Below are 16,761 nucleotides of genomic sequence, written 5' to 3' on the forward strand. Positions count from 1 at the left end.
TGAGTGAGTGAGTGAGTGAGTGAGTGAGTGAGTGAGTGAGTGAGTGAGTGAGTGAGTGAGTGAGTGAGTGAGTGAGTGAGTGAGTGAGTGAGTGAGTGAGTGAGTGAGTGAGTGAGTGAGTGAGTGAGTGAGTGAGTGAGTGAGTGAGTGAGTGAGTGAGTGAGTGAGTGAGTGAGTGAGTGAGTGAGTGAGTGAGTGAGTGAGTGAGTGAGTGAGTGAGTGAGTGAGTGAGTGAGTGAGTGAGTGAGTGAGTGAGTGAGTGAGTGAGTGAGTGAGTGAGTGAGTGAGTGAGTGAGTGAGTGAGTGAGTGAGTGAGTGAGTGAGTGAGTGAGTGAGTGAGTGAGTGAGTGAGTGAGTGAGTGAGTGAGTGAGTGAGTGAGTGAGTGAGTGCACTGAAAGTACCTTAATAGTTACGCGTTTTCTCGATTCGCGTATTCTCCATCAGGACAGTTGAAGCTATTAGCCAGACGATAATATAGCGCATATTCCCTAATAAAAGCAGGATATATTCCAGCGGCTTTACAACTGTGTAGTGGTTTATAGCACCACCGAACCTTTAGCTGCCACCTTTATGATAAGGTGTTATCGCAAAACGGTCGTTGTCCTTCAGCAAAACTCGTGTGTCTGTCTTTCAGAAGAGATGTCGCCGAGATAACTAACAAATTGTGACGGATCAATCTGAATACGTTCACATGCGGCTCCCCGAGTTCGTGGAAAGGGAAAATGGCACTTGTTTCGTACGTGAAATCAGTGCTAAGTAGAGCAGGGGAGTCGCTGTGTAGCGAACAAAATCACGTCGATTAATAATCACTCAAAGAGACAGTGATAAGGAAGACTGGTAGGAAAGGCAGGGAGGTTAAGGATATTTTTTTTTCTCAATTAGGCTTGTCTGTTAAAGCAACATCATGGCATTTTTCAGATGTTGATACTCTTTTAGAGCTCGCTACCTTCCGCTCACTTATAAAAGTTGTAATTTTGTTCTTCACAAAATAATAAAGCATGATTCCGCTTTTATCAGGCCTGTCAAACAGGGTCCTGAAAATTGGCAACAATGCTGTGTAAGCCTGTCAGCCGGGAGGCTGATATAAAGGCGAAAGCGTCCAATGAAGTAATTCCTTACTCTTCACCTCAAGCTCCACAGTTGTCTGCGTCGGCATGCTATCCTGATCGACACATGGCGCCAGAAGTTTCTTATTACGCCCATCCCCGCTTTGACTAAGCCAGTACCATAGAAGGACTTCCACCCCCTGATCCCTTAGTGCTTTCTGAGGTGGCGGCTGAGAACCGGAAGAAATTCAGCCAGAGAATGGACCTGTACTTCAAGGCAACTTCATCTACGAGTGAACGCTCGAGCGCTCAGAAGGCTGCAGTCTTCCTCCACGTAGCAGGTCAGGAAGCAATTGATATATTTAACACGTTCAAACTCTCACCCGAGGAGCATGAGTACTATAGCGTTATTGTGAAGAAGTTTGAAGAATATTGCACGCCAAAGCGAAACGAGACCTATGAGCGCTAGAGCTTCAGAAATCAGCATCAGAGTGACGGGGAACCATTTGAACAGTTGCTATGAAATGTCCAGCTCAAAGCGCAGAGCTATAATTTAGGAGACTTGAAGGAATCAACGGTTCGAGACCAGCGGAACGGCAGACAAGAAGCTCCCGACGCGGCTTCTACGGGAGAACGATTTCACCCTGGATAAGGCAATAGAACACGGCAAAGCGGCAGAGTTAGCTACTAGCCAAAACCAAGCATGGGAAAACGACGAGGCAAAGCTAAATGCCGTACGAAAAAAGCAAGTCCAGCAAGAAGGCGCCGCAAAGAAAATATATTCGCTAGTGCCCCTACTGCAACCAAAGTCACGAGCCGAGAAAATGCCCAGCTTGTGGCAGAACGTGCGGCATATGTCAGAAAAGAAAGCACTTCGCAGTGTGCTGCAGAACAAAGAAAAGCCTTCAAGAAGTTCACTGCCCACCGCAGGCTGAAGCGGTATCAGACGACGAAGTCCAGATTTTGGCCGTGAGCAAAAACAATGCTACGAGGTACCAAGACTGGACAGTCACGACAACACTGTCTAATCGCTCCATACGCATGAAAATCGACACGGGGGCACAAGTCAACTTGCTTCAAGGGTAGCGAAGGAAGGCGTCTTACAGCATCTTCCACGTTGCTTACGAGCTACGGGGGAAGAGTGATAAAGCACTTTGGAACTGTGACGGTGCCACTTCGCATCGGCAAAATTGAAGAATTGACTCATTTCTTTGTGGTCAAGAAAGGAAAGCAAGCGCTACTAGGCCTTTAGGCTTGCGAACGTTTCGGAGTAGTTTCAAGGGTACAAACGATTCAAAGGCCTGCTGATTTGAAGCCGCAAGTTTTCGGCGAGTTTCCGCAGCTGTTCCAAGGCCTAGGTTGCATAAAGGAAACCCACAGCCTCGAGCTGAATGAAGGAGTAAGCCCAGTGTCGCTGTCCTCACGCCGGATTCCGCATGCGCTTCGTGAGCCACTGCGCCAAGAGCTGACCCGCATAGAACGTCAAGGAATCATCCAAAAAATGCAAGAGGCCGCTGAGTGGGTAAACCCTCTTGTCATCGTCCAAAAAAAAAGGCCGTTTGCGTGTTTGCATGGACCCCACGCACGTAAACCGGTGCGTGAAGCGCGATCATTATCAGCTGCCGTCCAGAGAAGAAATCGAGTCCGAGCTTGCAAATGCAAAGGTATTCAGCAAGCTAGATGATAACTGTGGTTTTGATCAAATGCCCTTGGATGATAAAACTTAAAAATCTGCATGTTTGCCATGCCGTTCGGTAGGTACCGCTTTTTAAGTCTGCCCTTCGGGATAAGCACCGCAAGAGAAGTGTTCCATAAAGCGATGGGCAACATTTTTGACGGCCTAGACAGTACCCTCGTCTACGTCGACGCATACTCGTGTGGGGCGAAACGCAACAGGAACATTATAAGGGCCTACGAGCAGCACTACTGGCAGCAAAATCAGCAGGATTAACGCTCAACCGTGAAAAGTGTGTCTTCGGCACGGACGAAGTAAAGTTCTTAGGCGACGGCATCTCGGCAGACGGAATCAAGCCAGATGGAAGGTTAGTTAAATGTGTAGTGGAATCCTCTCTCGTAACTTCAAAACAAGGTGTTAAAGAACTACTGGGCGCAGTGAACTACTTTGGAAGTTCATTCCAAACCTGTCTGAGAAAACCAAGAATCTGCGAGGCCACGCTCGGAGGCCACGCTGCGGGGACCACACTGTGGGGTGCCACGACGAGCATAGCCGCCGTCATGAAGCTCAGAACTACCGCGTGCTCTGATATCTGTGGTTCTTCAGGCACGACGATGCAAACAACCCCGAGCGCGCGGCGCCCCACAACGCGCTGAAAAATCTCGCGCTGGGACTTGTGCCATAGATGCACGCATCGTCTGTCTAGGACTGTTTAAATGTTGCTGACGAAGAAACTATACCATAATTAGCATTGTGACATGGTCAGGATTGGTTTAATGTTGTGTGTACCATTTATTTATAACAAATTTAGCCAAACTGTAATTTCGTTGCAGTTGGCCGTTAACTATCCAGCCTGTTTCATTCTATTTGCTTTTGTTTTGTTTTTTCATTTCCCAATACTTACGTAGGACAGCGCAAGCTTTTAGGTCTTATGATAGTATGACGAAAATTCTTACTAATAACAAAGTGAATATAAGCCGTAGTCTTAAGCTGCACCAAACCTAAACATCGAGAAACGCAAGTATTGAGAAACATTAACGTCAATCTCCAATTTGCTAAAAGACTTTGCAAAAGAAAAGTCGCCTTCCGGACATTTGTGCACTCTGGAATAGGCACGCAGGCAACTACCAAAAGAAAAAAAGGAGATAAACTCACAGGTCAAGTCAGTCCTGAAGAAGTTGCTGCATTCGGGAATGAACATCATGACGGCACCTGAAACAGCAAAACAATTTTTTTACGAATTTCAATTTTATGGATTCTAGTCCTGTTGATGTGACACATCATCATCTTGTTAAAAAAAAGAAGTTTAAAGACGCAACAAATGAGTCTATTATAAATATATATATATTCCTGCCTTCTTTTTTTGAGTCGCACCTATTGATATTCTCAAGCCGCAGAAACAATATTGTAACCTTGTGGTGAAGGTCAAGAACATAGTAACAAAGTCTGAATAAAACGAACTCTATATTGGGCAAACTTGTGCCCCTAAAAGCAAGTTACATTCAAAGCACAAGGAAAACGAGGAACACAGTCGGTGATCGTTGAAAATTTGATGTTCTACTCAAGTGCGTCGGCTTTTATACATGACTCATCGAAGGTTCCAGCGTCATCGCTGGTGCCCGCGAGCCTTCCAGAAAGTTCTACACAATTCGTGTCCCACATACAGTCTGATTACAGAAGCTTCGGCGAGAACATATGCAACAGACATAATCAACGACAACATTCGAGTAAATTCCAAATAATGCCGGCGCGTCTTGCTGAGTGATAACATTTGGTTGTTATCGGGTTAAATTCAGTCACCGGAAAAGAGTATAAATGAGTACATGTGGAAGTATTGTGTTGCCTCAGAGCACAGTCGTGAGGAAGCGCGTCCCTCCCCTTGCGCGCAATAATGCTCGGGCTAAAGTGTGAGCAGTAATAGAGCAATACTTGCAGGAAATAGAATGAAATGTAAGTCTAGAGAAGGCATCACTTAGAAGTCTTGATTTTCTCTAAATAACCACATCGGGGTATTATGTCGAAGTATTAAGGGCATAAAAGCGTACAGGAACAACTACAACTGCAGTAAAGCATTCTAACGGATGCAGCTCCTTAGTCGCCATGGTACACGCGAGTTGCCTTTGACACAGCGAAACAAAACCACTGAATTGCTTGTGATGAAAAGAAATTGAAAATAACGTTCTATTTCAGAACAATAAAAAATCTAAGGAATAACAGAAAGTGTGTTTTGCTTATAAGGCTCTTGTAAACATCCGGTCAACTACACAATGGTATTGTGCTCTTCCAAAGAGGACTTCCCGTGTCCCGTTATGATAAACATGGTGCAAACAATGTTTCGTAAACGAAGCACCCATTGTCAATAGCGCCATGCTTATAAAGAAAAAGAAGCGCACGCACATCGAAGAGACGCCTCCGCGCTTCGTACTTTGAAAATTTGCACTGCCGTCACCAACATCGAGAGCCGGCCTCATTAATTATTCAATCAGTTTGATTTTCTTCCGGGTCGTTTCCTGAATTCCGTGTTCCTTTGGATCTCGCGGAAAATTTCGTTACCGCAAACGTCTACTGGCACGCGAATCGCCTTCTTCTTTTCTTCATTGGCTGCGAGAAAGTCAAAAGGATTTGTTTTCATGTTTTGTATCCGCACATGAATCAAACCCATAACAAGCTCCTATAATGAAATCTACACGTAAAGCCACTAATCCTATTATGCCTTCCGGTGCTTTCGGTACTGCAATTTTGACAATTTACACGTGAAGTCGCAATTGACAAGGATATAACAGGCGATAAAAGTGTAAAACGTACAGACGTTTTACACTTACAGACTTCTGACTGTAACACTGTAACTCCGAAAACTGATAAATAGGCAAACGCACAGCCACGAATAAAAAAAGAACCTAAGTCTAGCAACAGTGCTATTTACAATAAGTGAACCATATTTCTTTGAGCCAAAGATGAACTACTCGCATTTATTGAATCATAACAATCTGTATGGAAAACCGTGCGGTAGGAATAAATAGTGGGATAATAAAGAAGAACGATGGCTACGCATCGAAGCAGGAATATTTTGTGTTCTGTATTATAGAAAAAGCAATTAAGCGTAGTTTTCAGATACCGGTGCGAAATGTACAGTACTCCTTAATCTAGCGAGCCGCCTGAACGTGAACCTAATGTTCACTGCAGACCAGTCGTACGCCAGCCCAATGGCTCCGATTTCCAGATCTCACAAAGCCGCAAAGATAAGGTGTATACAAAAGCGCTATCGATTCTTTCTTGCCTTCTCCTTCACATGCCTCTCTTCTCTCATGAGAGTCAAAAATACGATGCGCACGATGATTCGCAAGCCGTCATGATCCATCTTTGATTACGTCATCTGTTCTCTGTTTTAATTTATAATGGCATCAGCGACTTACGGAATGCAGGGTGCGCAAAAAAAAGAAACTCAATTCACGCATCTTAAGCCTCGGGTTCATTCTTACGCATGGTTTCGAAACTTAGAAGATAAACAGGTTGAGCTCGGAGAAAAGTGAGCAAGGCGTAGTTACTTTATTATGCGTAGGTGGGCTGCATGCGCGCAGTTGCACGTGGTGTGCGGGTGCCTGCATATATCGCGAGACATCATTTCGGAGACTGCATTTAGAAGATTACATCGTAGCTCCTTGGCGACGTTTGCATTTGCTCTCTTAAAACCGTTGCCGGGATCATCTCCAGAAACAAACTGAGTGCACTTAATTTGCGAGGCGAAGAGCAGGGATCTAAAACGGGGATGGTAGCGAACTGGGGAGAAGGAGGGGGGGGGGGGGGGGGGGGTAGGGGTATCAGCAGGAGCCACAGAACATGTTTGAAAAGGAAAACGAGTGCGAGCCGGAAAGCAGATTGGAGTTGGGAGCTGTTTGCGCATGAGGTGAGCCTACTTATTCAGCACGTGCCTGAAATGAGTTAAAAGATTTTCAAAATAAATGGTCTTCGGGATGCCGGAAGACCGAGTCGGGGTCCTGCGGTGAAATCTATGCAATGCGCAGGGATTGTTGTGTCTACCCCCCCCCCCCCCTCTCGTCCACTAGCTTCACACCACCCGACTTCCGTTCTCCTAAACTTTTGCATGTATGCGCTGGAACGCGTCTGCGCCACCGACGCCATCTCGCGGCCTCTTTTTCACAACGGAAATAAGATCCGCGATACTCTCAGCGAGGAAACTGCATTGCACGCACCAATGGCCGGCGCTTGGAATCAAGGCGCTGCCGCGTGCGGAGGATTTTCCATGTTGGTCGCTCATTCCCGTCCAGTGAACGAAATAAATGTTCGCTTCCTTCAAGAGAGAGAGAGACAAAACTGAAGAAAAGGAAGAGAAGAAAAAAATATAATCAGCCATTCCACTCGGTGAAAGTGGATCACCAGCGGAGCTGTTTAGCATACGACATAGAGGTGACACAGAGTTTTGAACATAGGTACGGACTCATTTATCTTGATTTTGATATACATTCGCGTGTAACATGGGACCGCCGCCCCGAGGAGCCGGAGGAACCTAGACGCGCTTGACGTTTCGACGGGACCACCACCACGGGAGAGTGGAAGGAAAGGAAAGGAGATACGAAAGCACCTGGAACGCCGCCCAAGAGAGGGCGGCGGGAACGTAGGCATGGCCGACGCGGGTCAAAGTGCAGCATCTGTGCTAATAAGCTTAATGTCTGATAGGGGTTGTATTTGGACCCGAGATATTAAACTTATTTTCGCAAGCTGGCGGAGTGTTTGAAGCCTTCATCACCTCCGCCGTGGGTGGGCCAGGTATTGCACTATCTTCGGCATCGGCCCACAATTTTTGGTCTACGGACATCGACGCGCAGGAACCTAGCCATATACAGCTTCGCTTTAAAAAGTGGGGCGTGTCAGCATTTTTTTCCGAATGAGAGAGAAGCGTTTAATGACAATGGTATGGTGATAATTAGAAAATGTTGCTTATTGCAAGGAACAATGTTAGATCAGATACAAGATTTGCATGCATATCTAGCTGAGCATGATGCAACATAAGAGTATATCGTCGTTGAAATACAACTGCAAGTGGCTGCTCTGTAATCTTGATATTACTTTCTGTGCAAATCTCGTGTCTAGTGACGTACAGTGCGCTTCTTACAACTTTGTTTTAACTGTGCGTAAGTTGGTTCCGACATTCATTTTCATTTTATTTTATGATTTGATCTCGTATTTTTGCTCGGTTGTTCGAGCCGCCCTGTCACTGCTATTGTACTATTTGCTTAAGACAGGAGTAGCGGGCATCACTCTTGACCCCAACCTCTCGTATACTCACATATAATAAAATACGACAGAGAGAGACTGACGAAAGGACAGCTAAAATAATTATTTGCCAACTGGGTATAGAGGGAGAGAGCGTAATACGAGGAAAGGCACGACACTTCACCAGATGAGCGTCTGTTTTGCTGCCCTACACTGGGAGTAAAGGAAAGGTGGAACAGAACAAGTAAAAGAGGGCAAAAATGAGCGCTGCATGCATACAGTGGGACGTACAGCAGGAACACAGTCGGACATTGAGGTCCATGTTCTTCAAGAACTGCCGCGGCGCTAGAAAAGCTTTCTGCGTCATCGTTGGATGCGGCTAACGCGCAGGAACTTTTGTATCGAAACATTTCTCATTTGAGTCCAGTCCCCTCAGTGCACTCCGTAAAAAGATGCGCTGGACGTCGCATTGAGGGCAAGTGCACAACAGGTGTTGATAGTATTTTTGTTGTTTTCAGAATGGCAGCTGTCACACATTGGTGCCAACTGGAGATAATTTATGAGGCCTGATTAGGGCCTGTTTCAGGCAAGTACATCGCACGTGCATATGTAGTTGGCATGAACATTCAGGAAAGACCTAAACAAAAGTTTCTAGGAAAGCGGAGTCAACGTTTTGATGGGAGACACATGTTTATGAAACCGAAAAAGAAGTTTTTCGACATATATAAATATTTCGCAAAAAACGTCACGGTATATTTTCAAGGCACATGAGCGTAGCATAACCTTAACCCTGAGCGTAGCCTTAAGCAACGGTTTTGACAGCAGCCATGATGCATGCAAAATAAGAAGAATAAACTGTCCAAGAAGCACTAAGATCTCCAGACTACTATGGGCTCACGAATGTGTCAGTGGTTCCTGCTAGCCAATAATGAAGTTCATACGAAAATCCTTTGGCAGTGTGGCTGTCGTACTCTTTGAGTACGTTGTAGTACAGAAACTAACAAGGCAATTAAGAACAAAATTAGCCCTCCAAAGCAACAATCGTGCTATCACTGAAAATATTACATTGTGGTACGTTGTATTACGTAGTAACATAATATGTTGTATTAACACTGTCGCTCTCCTCAACAAGAATGGAATGGAAAAGGAAGCATCAAGTGAAATGAAAGATAAAGAAAATAACCAAGAGAGCGCGCGTGCACACACACACACACACACACGCACACAAACACACACACACACACACACACACACACACACACACACGTACGCACACATGCACACACGCACACACGCGCGTGCGCACGCACACGCGCACACACACACACGCACAACCACACACGCACGCGCGCACATATGCACGAATCGCAGTATGCTGCAGCTTTTCTCAAGTAAACCCCCGCTGTCCAACAGCACGATCTAACGATGCGGTATCTTCCGGCACGCTGCGAGTGCGCTCCTGCGGCGACTGCTTCGAAGCTGCACGGCGGGCTTCCCAAGGAATTCGGCAGGGAAAGTTCCGCCCGGGAAGCGGGTGGCCGCTGAATCTTTTAGCGCGGGTCGTTTTCTCGCGCCGTGTAGCTTACTTACAGCACGGCAAGACGTAATAGATCGCGCGCCATCAGGAGCCAAGGCTGTGGGCGCAGGGCTGGTCGAATCGCCCTCGCCTCGTCGCTTTACTTTCGCCTTCTTATCACCACGCGCCGGCACAACGCCAAAAGGAAGGAAAGAAGGCGTCAAGCAAGAACTTTGCGCTGGGACGTGCGATCATTTTGGGCCGTTTCTTTGTTTCAGGAGTCGAAGAAGCAATAAATGTGGTGCTTTCGCCGAAGCTTACTCTATTCGGCAGCGGTTTCATTTGACAGCAGCAACGAAAGACAATAAAGCTTCTCTCAAAGAATAAGAAGAAAGAAGGAGACTCGCAGCATTTCCGCGTATTGCCCATTTTCTTTTAAGAAATGTACAATGCTGGGGCCTTATAACGTAAAAATTTTCAAATCTGTTTTATTCCAATCGCCTGACGTCCTATTTACGTAACTGCCGGGGCAAGGATCGGGCGGTAACCTGCAGCGTTATTTTAACTGCCTAATCAAACACTGTACTCACACATAGGAGGTCATTAATAGTAAGATCGCAATCTTTAGTGATCATTTAGAAAGGTGCAGTAATTTTGCAGAATATTCTCAAATTTGTCTCCCTCCGTAAGAGAGTCAAAAACATTTTGTTGCACAATAAATAAAGTTCATCTAAGTGGACCGTTAATTCAGGCAACCTACTTGCCTGCAGGAACTTACATGTTTTTCTTTAGTAAGTCATATTTGAAATGGGAAGATATTACAGAAGTAAAAGGAAAATCACGATAATTAGTTTTACCTAAGTGCTAAAACATAGAGCGGAAAAAGCAACAAGGAAATCCGAACAACAAAGCGCTCTCGTCGTTATAGAGAGATGTGGTGTTTAGCTGCAAGTGTTTTCACGGTCAAAGTTTTAGCGATGCAGTACCAACAAGTAGAAGCATCACATATAAGGTTTCACCCAACGTCACATTTCTATATTTTAGAACATTAGCAATGCTATAATTTAGGATAATATACCGGTATTAGGGCCTTTAAAAAAATTTGTTAATGCAGCTGCCTTCTAAATTATTTCATGCGGCGTACTACATGGTTAATCTACGCACGTGCCAAACGCAACCTATAGAGAGAAGAAATGGGGTTAACAGAGGGGCCCGATTTTTAATAATCAGATCACAAGAAGCCAACACACAATGACACCAAGGAAAACATAGGGAAAAGTATTTGTACTTACTACCTGAGATAAAGAACTCGCAAATTATTGGAAATGAAAGTGGATGAAAATCAACTTGCTCCAGGTGGAGAACGATTCCACGTCTTCGCATTACGCGTGCGATTAGCTCAATTGGTAGAGCATCGCACGCGTAATGCGAAGACGTGGGATCGTTCCCCACCTGCAGCAAGTTGTTTTTCATCCACTTTCATTTCCAGTAATTTGCCAGTTCTTTAATTGAGTTAGCAGCGTTCCTGTTGTCCACTTGTCTACACTTGTGTCCTGTCTGCACGCCTCACCTCTTTTTTGGAATTAGATTGCGTTAGCTATACAACTTAAAGCCCTTGAGATAAAAAAACCCTGATTTGAGTACAGGTGGCTAGTGCTTCCCAGCGTGCGTTTTCAGATGCCTGCTCGAGAGCAGAGAGAGAGAATGAGAACTCAAGGACAGGAAACGGTCATTGACAGGAGGTCAATCAGAAGAGCATCCGGTTTGCTACCGTACACTGGGGGTAGAGGAAAGGGGAATAGAAAGAGGAAAAAGGGAGTGAGTAAGCACTGAGTGCCTGTGGTAGAGACACTACACACAGGGACACTATAAACTATACACATTACACTATAAGATGGGCCGAGGCACATGGATACTTTTGGAATGACAAGAATAACATAAAACATGAAACGCCGTAAAATTCATGACTGCAGTGAATATGGCGATTGAATACGGTTTTTCAAATATGCCACTGAAATCTTTCATGCGACATACAGCAGCTCCTTTAGTGGGTCAGGCGAACAATCTGAGAAAAGCATCCGAAAGCTTACTGCGAACGCGCTATGCATCTCACACACTCTAATCAAGGTTGAAGGAAGACTCGAATTTCTGCCCTCGCACATGCTTACATTCATTTCGTGTTTTGTCTGTATATGTGGTTGAATATAAGAGGCAACAAGTCACAGCCCTAATGCCAGGAGCTTCCAAGTGTTGGGCAACTAAAGGCCTTCCTCGCAAAAAGATTCCGCAACGTCGTCCTAATGAAGGTTAACCCTATTCCAAGAGCCTCTTTCACCTCCAAAGGTGCGCGCTTGATAAAAGGCTAGGCCATCCGCGGCCCCAGCGAGCGATTACTGTGCGGTGCAGTCTCCGGCGGCGCAGACTGTCTAATGAGCGCGTCCTTAGTTTATTAGGCGGCTCGAGGCTTCGCTAATGAGCGAGATGTCTGGAAAATTCTGTCAGGAATACATGCGCTAAATGTTGTCTGGCGGGCGTATAGCTACACTGCCGAGGCGGCTGCGAAGAGCACCCACTCTGTTTTCTTGCATTATTCGAGTGCCCCGGCAAAGTCGTTAGTACGAACAGGTGAACATATCAGCGCTCGCTCGTTTGGCTTACGAACAAGCGAGCGAGATTATGTGGCGAGATTAGATAGATCCTACAATTGCAGTGGAGGCAATCCTTCCCAGGTGCTGACAGTATGGAAAATAGAAATAAAGGAAATGTATTTTGCGTCTGCATTACGATACAAAAATATACACAAAAAAAAGAAAGCTTCAGACACTCTTCATCAGACACTAGATTACTTTCTCACAATTATTGAGGGATTGCAGAACCCGTAATTGAGAAGGGCATTATGCCTACCTAACTATATATTATAACGATACCTTATTTAGGAGAGCCGCACTCTATAACTATTACCTCCTACACCCGAGCCAAATTATGCAATCTTCTTGAAGAATAATTTAATTTCAGCAAGAACAACAGTTTGTATACTTCCATCGGCGCTCTCATTCTTGTTCTAGGCCTTTTTACCGAGTTTATCGTGCTGCATTCAACGCCTAGCTAAAAAATATGTCCCACAAAAGATCAGTTACGCCCCAAGTAGGTCAAGCTTACTATGTATACCTGCATTCTGCTTATAACACTTCATTGTCAATTCATAGTGTACACAAGACTGCGCTATATTGGTCGTAGTTCGTTTATACAATGGATCATTGCACGCCAAATCAACCAGTGGTTTTTCGAGTAACACAAATACAGCTGAAAAATTTCCGCAAGTACAAAATTCGGTCTCCACGTTTATTTTTGTTTCAATAGCTTTTCTAGTCTTTGGTGATAATCTAATTTTTCTGCTCAGCTGAGCTAGAAGGCATCAAAGAAATCTTTTTTTTCAGAGGCGCATTGTATGATCCAGTCGTTGAAATGGTGTGTATGGCAAGGTGAGGAAGTAGTGTGGCTGCGAAAATTCAGTTTTTCAAATGTTTGCATACTTCAAATGCCTTTTGCATTCACGAAAGCGAGTAAAATTAGGAAGGTTGAATTTTTTTTCAGAATTCAAGAAGGCCCATAAGATACAAATTAAATATAAAGGTAGCCAGGTTGACATAGTATAACCGAAAAGTATTTGAGCTTTTGAAAGCTTATCCAATTGCCTAAAAAAAAATATTTCGTTCCTTGAAGAAACTTCATGTTCAAAGTTAAAAAAGAAACAGCCGTGGTGGTCTGTCTAAAAATATAGGTAAGAGATCTTTAAATAGTTATACATATCTGTTATGGATATGGGAAGTTAGCATAAAGTATTATTTTTAGACAAAAAACTTATTTTTTGACTGTTTGTGTCAGCCCCTGCATTTCTCAGAGGTGCACCCCAGCTTGCCGGCCTGGGATGGAGACGACAAAGAAAAATGATCCTATGAACGAATTTGCTGGCTTCGTCTGCAATGCAGATGACCGAGAAATGGCGTTACGGTCTGCGTTTTACTCCCAAGAGACGCGCACTCTAACGTAATGCGGCGTGCGCTTGGTGTGCTCCAGAAGAACCATACATCCATTGCACATGGAATATCACGACGTGGTAATTTCGTCAGGGAGTCCTGCAGAGTCCATAGGTAGGGTTCATGCAGTTTGCAGATATGAATATTAGCATTTACGTCGCACGCAAATCTAGAAAGAACACTGATATAATTCACATAATTTTTTTAAAAGATATGTCGCGCTGAAATGCACTGCGACATCCCAATATGCATTGCCACAAGCATTGCGACATACATACAGGGAGCCCAAATACTCCCATCAGATGTTACAAGTGCGAAACACCTTCATAATTACAACTGAAAGCTTACGTCAGGGTAAACACAGTGTTTTGGTGTTGCGTGTTACCACCGTTCGGCAGCCTGAACATGTTTGGAAATTAAATTTATGTGTGCCCTATTAGGGGTGGGGGGGGGGAGGGGTTGATGTGCTCAGACGTGGTTGAAGTCCACGTTTCGCATTCATGGAAAAAGATTATGAGTCGAGGTTGTATCGCTCGATGTCCCTTCACGTCGTATTGCTAAAAAAAACAAAGCCAGTCACAGTTTGTAGTGCAGTTTACCGGGCTCATCATATTACCAATCTCCTCTTCCTAGACGGCAAGGCTTCACATATTTATGCTGTCTCCACGATCCACGTATGAACATTTCACACAATAATGTTTCGCTTTTATGAAACACCTTCTTGTAACTTCTCATACGCATACAGATACGTAGGGCTATCTAATGATGTATCACATAAATTTTTAGGTCGACCATCAACGCGACCTTCTGAGCTTGGATACGAAACTTTCTGCAAAAGAAAAACAAATACACTTCTTTTAGGAGATATGCTGAACCTCCAAAGCTTCAAATGTTTTCTAGCTATACTATGTCAACCGGGCTGCTATTCTATATTTAATTTGTTCCTTATTTATTTTCCTGCCTTCCAATGAAAACTTCGAAATCTGAAATTACACCCGCTTTTGCCGGTGCCAGAATTATTGGAAGTGTTGAAATAGTTGAAAAATTGGCTATTTTGGCAATTGCACCAATTCATTGTGTTGCCATAGACACCATCTTAATGTCTCCATCGTAGAACGTGCCTTTGACAAAAAAATGTTGACTGGTGCATTCTAGCTTGGCTGTGCAAGCACAAAAAAATTTCGCAGAAAGGCTGGATCAAACTTGGCAAGAAAAATAAACGTCGAGAATGAGTTTCTAGCTTTCTAACAAACAGATAGAGTTAATTAAGGCACTTGCGTTGTAATCTGCTAAAGGTAGCGTGGGAGCTCATTAATTTGGCAATCCTCGGTGCGGTTAACTCCTCTTGCTCGCATTGAGGATGGATCAGGTATTTGAAATTAGGTATACTTGAGTCGACGGGCAGAGAAAAAGCTGCAGACGTGCCTTGACCGTCACTCAGGACAGATGCATCCGTGAATATTCGAATATAATCTGGAAATCCTTCAAACATGTGTGGCTGAGCCAATTAAAATAATGCCGAAACAGGCATATAAGGTTTTCTGTGTAGGTCACGGATTGTGAGATGAGTAGAGTATACGTGTTTGCTGATCTCTTTCTGAGGCGGAAGTGTAACTGCAGCACCATAATTCAGAAATACCAGCAGTGTTCATAAATTATGCCGCCATTTTCCCATGCGAGAAAACACGTTATGAATCAGACGATGAGAGAGCAGGTGAACATTCGATGTGCGGTGCAGGCGCTCAATATGATACAGAGCTTGCAGTCTCAAGGGTAACTGATGCGCTTCAGAGAGTAATGCAACATATTGTGCCTCATGAGACAATCAAAGCATTAGTCGGAGGGCAACGCGATGCCCTCGTTCTGGTTGGGTCATCAAACTTGGTGGAACGTTTAGGACTGGTAACGCATACATCAAGTCATATAGTACAGATTACAGATACACCTGCAAAGCCATTCTTTGGTCGCAGCCGGCAATTCTAGCGGTAAAGGCGGCCAAATACTTAAGGAGGTATAGCCATTTCGTCATTTAAACTTAACGGCAGGACGCCAAGAGTTGCAATTCTCAAATTAAGAGCAAATCACGGTGTTGTCACATCCATCTTTTCGGCATTTTGCCAAGGTACAGTCGTCTCATTGTTCGACGATAACGTTGTTTAGGATGACATGCTTTTGCAGCCAATTAGTAGGTGATATCTGCAGGCCAACTTCATTTATGTACTCCACGTTCAGAGCTCTTTGCGAGCTTGCACGAAGCCACGGACCAAAGCGGGAAGGGCCTCCTATCCACACAAAATTATCAACTGCATAAATAGCTGTGCCCACAGGGAAGTCAATTTCCCGAGGCAAACGACTTCGAAGAGTGGCAAGTACGGTGTTAGACAGAAGCGGCGATAATAGTCTGCCCCGTGGGACTCCGTAATTCACAGTGCGGGATTTACTTGTTATTCCTCCGACATGCATTTTCATAAGGCGCTCCGACAGAAAATCACGCAAAAAACGGAGCAAATGAACCGAAATTCCCACGCTTGCAAGAGCGAAAAAAATCGCCTTATGCGGAACTGAGTCGAAACCTTGCTGCATGTCTAGGAAGAGCATGTAGGGGGAGTGCTTGTTTCATCTAGCAAATTCAAGCACGAAGACAAGGTCTGAAATGCTCTGCAAAACTGAACGGTGGCAACGAAAGCCACTCATGACATCAGGGAAAAAGTACAGCCTCTCTAGCATGACATCTAGTAGAAACAAGGTCATTAGCTTTATTAGCTTAAAGTCACTTGAAGTTTGGGATATTTGTAGCTAGGACTTGGGGTATGTTGCAGGACAGCCAGGCTTTAAAATCGGCATTACCACGGACGATTTCTATACTGCAGGGATTACACAGGTTCTCTACACTTCATTATTGCCCTCCAATATACGGTCATGGAAACTCTTATCAATGTTCCGCAATGCTTGGTACATCACACCATCCTCATTTGCGGTAGTGCGGCGTTTGGAGAGGCTGAGCATGTGACGCAGCTCCTCAAAAGTGAAGTCTGACTCGTTCATCTGGCAGGCTGAAGCATAAGAAGCAGGTATGGTACTCTGACTTCTCAAAGAAAGAAGGCCGCCTTACATAAGAGAGACTAAAAGGTCTGCAAATGCCTCTGCTAGAATTTTCTATGACTGGACAGTCGCTAAGCACAATGCAGCCGTAGGATTCTTGCAGATTTCGGGAGTGCGGAGAGCCTTCAGTATGCACCTTGGTTCCGAACGGG

The 16,761-nt window shown here is 44.7% G+C and overlaps 1 protein-coding gene and 1 pseudogene across 2 annotated transcripts in view; one reads left to right on the forward strand and one right to left on the reverse strand.

Moving 5' to 3' along the window:
• The window catches only part of LOC135909764 (nephrin-like), a 114,441-nt gene extending 110,512 nt beyond the window's left edge, over positions 1 to 3,929 (reverse strand). Inside the window, exon 1 of one of the 2 annotated variants that reach the window (XM_065441833.2) lies at positions 3,878 to 3,924. The gene's annotated coding sequence lies outside the window, so the exon portion shown is untranslated. Of the gene's footprint in view, positions 1 to 3,877 lie in introns of both variants that reach the window. The other variant, XM_065441834.2, reaches the window with a different exon arrangement.
• Positions 3,930 to 7,361: 3,432 nt separating this feature from the next.
• Positions 7,362 to 7,541, forward strand: LOC135909802 (U2 spliceosomal RNA; annotated as a pseudogene).
• The last annotated feature ends 9,220 nt before the right edge of the window (positions 7,542 to 16,761 follow it).

The sequence above is a fragment of the Dermacentor albipictus genome, chromosome 4, assembly GCF_038994185.2.
Source record: "Dermacentor albipictus isolate Rhodes 1998 colony chromosome 4, USDA_Dalb.pri_finalv2, whole genome shotgun sequence".
NCBI classification, from domain to species: Eukaryota; Metazoa; Arthropoda; class Arachnida; order Ixodida; family Ixodidae; genus Dermacentor; species Dermacentor albipictus.